Source organism: Schistocerca gregaria, chromosome 2 (genome assembly GCF_023897955.1).
Source record: "Schistocerca gregaria isolate iqSchGreg1 chromosome 2, iqSchGreg1.2, whole genome shotgun sequence".
In the NCBI taxonomy this organism is placed as follows: domain Eukaryota; kingdom Metazoa; phylum Arthropoda; class Insecta; order Orthoptera; family Acrididae; genus Schistocerca; species Schistocerca gregaria.
Window position 1 is genome coordinate 249,952,232 of NC_064921.1, and position 9,255 is coordinate 249,961,486.

The window sequence follows — 9,255 nt, forward strand, 5'->3', positions numbered from 1 at the left end:
GCTCATCCTAGAATTAATTTTCATGCAGCACTATTTTGCCGCCATTGTATAGTACAGAAGCCGTGAGCTGGTGGAACCTGTGATTATGATGTCTCAAGACTAACTTAATATGTAAGATATTTCTAAATGCCTAAAGCTGTGGATATTTCGCTGTCTGTATGTTCGTCTAGACCTCATGTGTTCAGTTGACGAGACACGTGTGTTGAGCAATGAAGAATTCAACAAGTTTATTTGTTGTAAATATCTAGCAGAGAAATGTACTAACAGGTTTATGTGTCAAGACTAGAAAGGAATGATAACCGAAGAGCGTGTGTCTATAAACAGAAGGAACAAATAATGACAATGTAACAGAATTGCAAGAGGACACACAACCTGATTGGATCAACCAATCAATAATCTGAAATAGTATACCATTTTTAAAATGCGTTTCAGTATGCCACCACGCAAGAAGCGGTAGTGACAAAATAACAGCTGGGTGGAACCTCATTGGAGTTGTATTAAGTCAGTCTTGTAACAAGTGATTGATCCTGAAATTATACTAGAAGCTTAGAGAAGAAGTGGAATGGTTTATTCAAATGGTTCAAATGGCTCTGAGCACTATGGGACTTAACATCTGTGGTTATCAGTCCCCTAGAACTTAGAACTACTTAAACCTAACTAACCTAAGGACATCACACACATCCATGCCCGAGGCAGGATTCGAACCTGCGACCGTAGCAGTCCCGCGGTTCCGGACTGAGCGCCTAGAACCGCTAGACCACCGCGAATGGTTTATTAGTCGCTAATAATATACATGCTTTGGTTGTCAGGCCATCTGCTTGTGGGGAGACTAATCTTATTCTTCAGCTGTTAACGCATCCTGAGGGGATTCTTTTCGAGCATGTATATACTTTTCAAAAACCCTATTTCAGCCAAAATATCAAGTATTGCAAGAGATTTTGCATGACACCGAGGGAGTAACATACCATATATTCAGTAAAAGCAGTTACATTTCACTTCCTGAGAAAGTAAAACCACTGTATTTGTAATTGTGTCGTCGCAGTGGAATCGAAGGACGAGATCCAAAAATATTTTTGCTTTGGCCACGATATGTAAGTCGATGTCTTTTATTTGAGTCAGACATAGTGCAGCATACTAAACCTGTGATCTCGGATAATGCTAAACTTATTATCGGTTTCAAACAGGACAATATGAATTTAAAGCATATTTACCAACCTCATGTGGGAACAGAGGTGACATTCTATTAAATTGTCCTCATACGTTTGTATTATTACAATATCTTGCAGTGTAGCTAGTTAATTATAGATAACACAATGAAACTGAATTATGGTAGATACCAACGAAATTTCCAGGAGCTCCTGCTTATAGGTTAGTGCACCAGTATACAACTGTACCAGTATATCGGAGACTACAAACAAATTTGCACATGTTTGCACACTCGTTCAGGAAATGCAAAGCATATGCATTAATAGCTTGATAAGAAAATCTAGGAACTCAATGGTAAATTAATGGAACTGCAAAGATCTATCTATATGGTAGCTAGAAATGGAGACACTCTGGGGTAGCTGAAAGCTAAAATCCAGCAATGTGATCTACCATATATGTCAATGACAAAATTGAGGAACCCAACTTAAAATTGACAGATATGCATGGTGATATTAAGGAGATAGGTGATCCACATGACTCCCATCACTATCACTAATCTTAGAGTACATATAAATTGTACACTATCTCGAAACCGATTTAGTGTAGAGCTGCACGTCGATTTCAAAGTGTAAAATTATTGAAGCATGGAGGGCTATTCGACAGAAATTACGATTGTTAAAATTAGGGCACTTGCAAGAGTCAGTCCCTCTCAGAAACATTTGAAATGGTAACTGAAAGTCTGTAAGGGCTGTTACATACTATGGATGGATACAGAAAAGGAAAACTGGAAGAAGAAGAAGAAGAAGAAGAAGAAGAAAGATTATTTGCTGTTACTGATTTCATTAATCGTCACTGTATTGGTGAATCTGAGAGAACATGTAAGATTAGATGTGTCAGGTACTCACCCTACGTGCTTAACTGAGAATGCAATACAAGTTGGGAATAAGGAATCTGAAAGAACACGTAATTTATTAGAGCTAATATTTTTAAAACTTCAAATATGAAAAAGAATTTCCCGAAAGATATAAAAGAGTAGGGTGAAATATTGAGCATGACTAACATGCATAGGATAGGCAACACCTCAGAAGGATGAACGAAAGCCTCCAAGAGAGAAAAATACAAGAATAAGAATGGTTCAATGGCTCTGAGCACTATGGGACTTAACATCTGAGGTCATCAGTCCCCTAGAACTTATAACTACTTAAACCTAACTAACCTAAGGACATCACAGACATCCATTCCCAAGGCAGGATTCGAACCTGCGACCGTAGCAGTCGCGCGGTTCCGGACTGAAGGGCCTAGAGCTGCTCAGTCACCGCGGCCGGCAGTACAAGAATACAATTCAAACTTTGTTAATAGCTCTACATAGTGTAGGCAAAGGCGCTGAAGTTTATCATTAAACACCTAAAAATTTACCTGTAAAGTACGTATATTTCGAAGATCCAAATGAAATCGTTGAACAGTTATGACTACTCAGAGCATCAGCTGTCCTAGGCAATACAGGTCACAAGAACTAAATCATATAAATTATTTCAGAGCTTCGAGAGAGATGTATCATTGAGTAATTATGGAGATGGTCTTCATGAGCTCCACAGATCAGTACACAAAACATTCCCACACAAACAAATGATAATAAGAGGATTATATGTTTATGGCAGGCTAATCTCCGTAGTTTCAGAATATTCACGTTTGAATAAAGGTCTCAAGTACATTATAGTCGTCATAGGTAAGTATTCCAAATTGGCTTGGGCTCTAGCTGTGAAACTAAGGTAGCGAATTTTACAATAGGCATATCAAGCAGTAATGGTATGATATGGAATAAACCACTACTAAGCATTCTTCCATTTGAAAGCCAGTTTTGTTAAACAGTTGAACAGGACGACCGAAAACTGGTTGTGGATGCTGTTCAGACTTTGTGCTACAAATGGCCACACATTCTAACACAAGTTATCAAGTAACCACCTTAGCGTTAATGTGAGACAGATTGTAGGTGATATACTGCATATTTCAAAATAAAAAACCGCATTTGGGAAGTCTTAACTATTGAACTGTTCAATGGAGCTATTTACAGTTTTCAGAATACAGCACATACACTCAAGAACTTACATATTAAAAGACAGCGATAGTGACAGCGACACAGACGAATTACAAAAAAGCTCTGGACTAGACGTGTTCCTCGAAGAGCATGCCATAAGACATTCAGGGAGCAAAGCATTAACGAAATTGGCTTCAAAGCAATAGCTGTATGAATGCTCATGACTTGGTATACCGGTGTAATAGGACACAAAAAACATCAAAACACACAGTAGCATGACGGGAGTGCTAGGATATGTACACTGAAGAGCCAAGGAAACTGGTATAGGCATGCATATTGAATGGTTCAAAGAGCTCTGAGAACTTTGGTACTTAACAGCGGAGGTCATCAATCCCCTAGAACTTAGAACTAATTAAACCTAACTACCTAAGGACATCACACACATCCATGCCCGAGGTAGAATTCGAACCTGCGAGCGAAGCGGTCGCGCGATTCCAGACTCAAGCACCTAGAACCGCTCGGACACTCCGGCCGGCATGCATATTGAAATACAGATATATGTAAGCAGCCATATACGGCGCTGCTGTCGGAAACGCCTATATAAGACAACAAGTGTCTGTTGCATTTTTTAGATCAATAACTACTGCTACAATGACAGGTTATCAAGGTTTAAGTGAGTCTGAACGTACTGTTATAGTCGGCGGACGAGCGATGGGACACAGTATCTTCGAGATAGCGATGAAGTGGGGATTTTCCCGTACGACCATGTCACGAGGGTACTGTGAATATCAGGAATCCTGTAAAACATCATATCTCCGGCAGTGGTGCGAGCGGAAAAAGATCCTGCAAGAGCGGGACCAACGACGACTGAAGAGAATCGTTCAACGTGACGGAAGTGCAACCCTTCGGCAAATTGTGCAGATTTCAATGCTGAGCCATCAACAAGTGACAGGATGCGAACCATTCAACGAAGCATCATCGAAATGGACTTTCGGAGCCGAACGCACGCTCGTGTACTCTTGATGACTGCACGACACTAAGTTTTACGCCACGTCTGGGCCCGTCAACACCTACATTGGACTGTTGATGACTGGAAACATGTCGTCTAGTCGGACGAGTCTCGTTTCAAATTGTATCGAGCGGATGGACGAGTACGGGTAAGGAGGCAACCTCATGAATCCATGGACCATGCAAGTCAGTAGGGATCTGTTCAAGTTGATGCAGGCCTGTAATGGTGTGGGCCGTGTTCAGTTGGAGTGAATGGGACCCCTGATACGTCTAGGTACGACTCTGACAGGTGATACGTACGTAAGCACCCTGCATCCATTCAAGTGTATAGTGCATTCCAAAGGCCTTGGGCAGTTCCAGATGGACAATGCGACACCCCAGACATCTAAAATTGCTACAGAGTGGCTCCAGGAACACACTTCTGAATTCAATATTTCTAAAGCCACAAATAAAGATTTTTGCACTGTGGTCTGAATTTAGCTGATAAAGCCAAGCAGATACGTCGAAGAAAAGAGACTGGTATAGGACAATGATATTGCTGCATTCATCGTTGATAAGGAAATGCATGTTAAACTCGGTGCTGGAAAACCGTTCAGGAAAATATGTATACAGCTCATCGCACACTTACTTCGTGTTCTGCCTTACGGCAGGTCTGGTCGTGGGGGAAGCCTTGTCAGAGAGGTCCACCGCATGAGCGTCTAGAGAAGTGATTCCAGTGGTAGTTTCCCGTTGCCTTCCACTGATCACTAAAGAGGAATTAAAAGCAATTTGCATCCAATCAGCAATCGCATTAGAGAAAGGTACCTTGATGCAGAAAGGAGGAAGGAAAAGATGCCTAGAGTTCTGACAAAACCTAAAAATCTGACGAAATAATTCAATTTCCAATGCCTACATCTGATGGGCTGATGGCTATGGTTCATTATCAGGAGGAGCCCACTGCCATAACTCGAGAAGTAAAGAGTGCAGAAAATGCGGGGCAGATACTACTGAAGGCTGAAAGACATAAGGTGGCAATGGAGTCCATCGCTCTTAGTTAGGGACTATATTTAAAATAGCTCAAGAAAGAGCATGAATTGTTCATATGGGAAGCTCGCAGCAATACTACCGGAAAGATTGCTTACAATCGTAGAGCTGCCTAAACTCATCAGAAAAGTCAGAATTCCAAAATCTTATGGTGTCGTCTATGTCTAATGTTTCTCCTAATGGTTGCACCTCACTGCATCAGTTGAAGTTCAGATGCAAAGTCATACACTCTAACTCTGAAAGAACATTTGTCCACAATAAAATCGAACAACTTTTTGCAATAGATCTAAGCAAGAGGAAGTGGGGTATTGCGTTCATCGGTCTGGAGGCATACTATAGCATAGCTAATGTCACTGAGCCAAACAATGAGCTGTAATACATCAAAGAAATGGAGAAGTTGTGGTGATACATCCTAGTTCCTATGACATTGGCAATTTAACGTTGTGGCAGGCGCGCTGAAGATACTCATGCCACCTAACATCAAAAACAGTTTAACTGACATTTTTTTAGGTTTCGGTAGAATTATAGGAGCTTTCAGCTACAAGTAAGACCGTTATAACTACAGATTTCCGTGCTATTATAGGCCTTTATTAAAGCAAGTCTTACAGAAATGGATTGTGAAGAGGAACATAAAAACTATGTAGTCATAATAAAGAACAAGACATCCAATTAAGAAAAAAGTATCGTGGACACTTATCAAGAATCACACACTTTATTCCTCTGGAGAAGCTCTGCACTCATTACAAGTCACACTGTTGTTGCCGTGTTGCTTGCAAACAAATCTTTTGCAACTGTTGCAAGTCACAATAGTTTTGTTGTTTTGTTTTACCACCACGAAGATAGCACCTACCACCTCTTCGTTACTTACAGGAATTGATCGATAGGATCCCTTGGTAAAGCAAAGATTTGAGCCCTTTCTTTTAACTTGCTCTCCATTAGAGCGAAGGCCAGACTTGTGAGGTAAGTTCTTCTTCTTAACCTTTTATCTGGATTATTTGCGAAGAAAAGCAGTTGGGAACTAATTCCAGCAATATCCAAATTACGGAGAAACAAGGCCATGAACCATCTTCTTCTTGTCCTCTGAGTGTAGTAGTATGTACACGTGCAATCAACAGTATCTACGCCACCTTTGATTCATTGTAGTCTAGATTTGCAACAGACTATCCTGTAGATGTGTCTATTTCAGCAGTTTCATCCATTCACAACAGAGAAAGCACAGCCTTGTTTCTTCTCATTCGGCACGATACAAGACAGAAGTCATCTTGAAATCCGAAAAGACAGTTTGAGTCTCTTGCGATCTGTTTGGTAAAAATTCCGGAGGAATTTCCTTATTATTCTTATTAAGTGTCCCTATGAAGGTTAGCCCATTTTCTAAACGATACTGTCCTAAAGGATTACTACTATAATAGCTGTCCGTAGTTACATTCCTGTGAGTGCCCTTGATTGGTGCAACTAATCTATTCACAATATCCACAGGCTGGTGAGATGCAAAATATGGTCCAGGATTCTCTCTGTTGCAGTAACTTCAAAATTAGAAGAGTAAAATGTATCACTATCGCACAATGTGTACAACTTCAAACCATAAAAATGGCTCTGAGCACTGGGGACTTAACTTCTGAGGTCATCAGTCTCCTAGAACCCATAACTACTTAAATCTAACTAACCTAAGGACATCACACACATCCATGCCAGAGGCAGGATTCGAACCTGCGACCGCAGCGGTCGCACGGTTCCAGACTGTAGCGCCTAGAACCGCTCGGCCACTCTGGCCGGCAACTTCAAACCATACTTGGCAGGCTTATTGGGCATGTACTGCACAAAACCACAAGGTCCACGAAAACGGACAAGCATTTCGTCTATGATTGTGAACTCCCCTGGGCTGTAGCTATTTCTGCAGTTGGTAAAAAATGGTGAGTCTATTGCAAATCGCTCTTTTCGCATTGTAGTATCATCAAGCGTCAACCACCGATGGAACAACAGAAAGCGCTTGTAGCTAAATGTGCTCTGAGAATAAGCATTCCTGTGCGTCCTCCTTTCTGTACAGCAATGAGAAACAGTGCTCCTAAGAGAGCCATTATTTCAAAACAGAAGTACTTCTGCAGTCTCTGGCCTCGCGTAATTCACAGATGGTCTCTTGTTATTTACATATGTGTTGGTGTTAATACCACTATGTATTATCTCAGGATCAAAAAAATTGAGAAAACTTTCAATTTCAGTTTTAGTTCCTTAGTTCATGTAGCATTCGTTTTTGGGACAGGTAAGACTATACTTTTTTTTTTTACCCGGCACCGCTAACGGATTATTTATCCATTTCGTCTGGCGTCAATCCTTTTCTTTGTGCCTATCTTCATGACAACAGGACAAGCGTAATCTTCAGTAACTAAATAATCATTCACTCGAAGCGTTTTCTAAAATATAGCTTCTGATCTTCTAAACGTTCAGCAGAGGTTACGTCACATTTACTTACACTTCGCGTGCGGTATGCAGTGCCGCTTCATTGTAGTTGTCCACTTTACAGATCAGTCACGGCTATTATGAAGGGTCTTATAATACAACAGTAAAACTTGTCTCATGGCAATGTCATCGAAGCATCTCTAGCACCATTGTTGTGTGCTTGGCGGTACTGTACACCGCCAGGTGAAGGGTTAAATGCATAAAAAATGTTTTATAAAAAGAGCTTGAGTTACAAGGAGAAGACAATAAAAAAACTGTAATGGATAAATTGGTATGAAAAGTACCGCATACACCTCTATCAAAGAGAATCTGAAACTTTTACTTGTACTGAATTCCAGAGTTCAGCTGTCACTAACTTACTGTTCATGTGAGCTGTTCGAATATCCTATCCTTTCAGAGTCATCTTGCCAAGCATCAGCGATTAAGACATCTGTTCAGCTCTTTACTATCTTAAAGCTGCAGAGAGGCAGGAAAGGGAATCTGAAAAAGGATTCGAGTGTATTTGACAACTATAAACTAACCAATGCTAGAGTTTACTTGAACTCACAGGTTTTTTCAATATCATAAATTACAGCTTGACTGGGCCAGAAATGTTTGTGAACTGTTGTATGACGTGTGCGTGATATATTACCCATCTTACTACGAGATATATAATGACTTTCGATGCACACTCAGCGACCAGAAGTTTAACGATTTATCACCAACATTGGTGACAAATTGTTCAGAGCAGCTCCAGGTAGAGAATATTGGAACTGTGAACATATAGTTGAATTGAAATGTCCGCCCCGTTAGCTGAGTGGTCGGCGCGCTGGAATGCCATGCCAAAGGGCCCGGGTTTGATTTCCAGTTGGGGCAGGAGATTTTCTCCTCTCAGGGACTGGGTGTTGAGTTGTCCTCATCATCATTTCATCCCCATCTCCGACGCCAAGACGCCCAATGGGGCGTCGAATGCAGTAAGTACCTGCCCTCGGCGGCCGAACTACTGTACAATGGGGGACACCCGGCCCACAGTGCCGTACGCTCATTTCCATTTCCATGAATTCGAATTATCGCAGAACTTTCCTGCAGGTACCTCAGGATACATTTGATTGCTTTATGACTGCCTAGTAAACTACTCGCCTTTAACACGGGATTTGGATGTGTAGTGCGAATGAAGAAATATTACACAGTATGTGGAGTATTTTACAATGATAACAAAAAGTGTGAACGTCATCACAATCACAAAAAGGTTTTATGATGACATTGGAGAGTCTATATTCAAAGGTGTCGAGTTAATCACAGTGTCTAACACTGAACAAATGCTAACGAGGTTTTACACTATCATCGCTTCATTCAAACTGTTAAGTGCGATGTGCTAAACCTCGTGTGGCTGACACAATTTTACCACGCAAAACGCTAGGACAGTGGTGGAGTAACATATGAATTTATGGTGTCATTGCTCTGAGCCCATAATGATAAAGAGAGCATGTTTATGTCAAAGGTCATGAGAAGACGCTCTGGTTTCAAGAAATTTGTAACATTTCATCTATGAAGAATCTCAAAACACATAGGTATACTACACTCAACCAGCTGAAGAAGAGGAAGAGATA

General features: G+C 40.9%; 1 non-coding gene across 1 annotated transcript; it reads right to left on the minus strand.

Annotated features, from left to right (window-relative positions):
* Positions 1 to 6,898: 6,898 nt before the first annotated feature.
* Trnas-gga (transfer RNA serine (anticodon GGA)) lies at positions 6,899 to 6,982 on the minus strand. Its single transcript is given in 2 exon segments — positions 6,899 to 6,933; positions 6,943 to 6,982. It is a non-coding gene; the product is annotated as a tRNA-Ser (tRNA).
* Positions 6,983 to 9,255: the final 2,273 nt, after the last annotated feature.